This window comes from Cariama cristata, unplaced genomic scaffold (genome assembly GCF_000690535.1).
Source record: "Cariama cristata isolate BGI_N322 unplaced genomic scaffold, ASM69053v1 scaffold38084, whole genome shotgun sequence".
Taxonomy (NCBI): Eukaryota; Metazoa; Chordata; class Aves; order Cariamiformes; family Cariamidae; genus Cariama; species Cariama cristata.
The window spans coordinates 307-636 of record NW_009614181.1 but is presented as its reverse complement, the minus strand read 5'-3'; positions in this window follow the sequence as shown (position 1 = coordinate 636).

Below are 330 nucleotides of genomic sequence, written 5' to 3'. Positions count from 1 at the left end.
CTGTGGGAGGTGGGAGAGGAAGCAGAGGGGTCCTTGCTGCTCGCACAGCACTGACCCCCTGGACCCCCAGCCCCACTCGAGCCCAGATGGTGTCTCAGCCCATGGGGAGGCTCAGGACCAAATTATTTACCAGGAGGAAATCTGGATTGCCTTTGGTTGTAATCAGCATTTTACTTTTGTTTCATTTTATAACTATAAACCACATCCCTCACCAAAATAAATCCCAAATTCCTGGTCAGACTTTGATAGAAACGAGACATTCAGTACGTGTCTCTCAAACCAGATGCCACGTATGATGCCCATGCCTTGGATTGGGAGGTCCCAAAAACA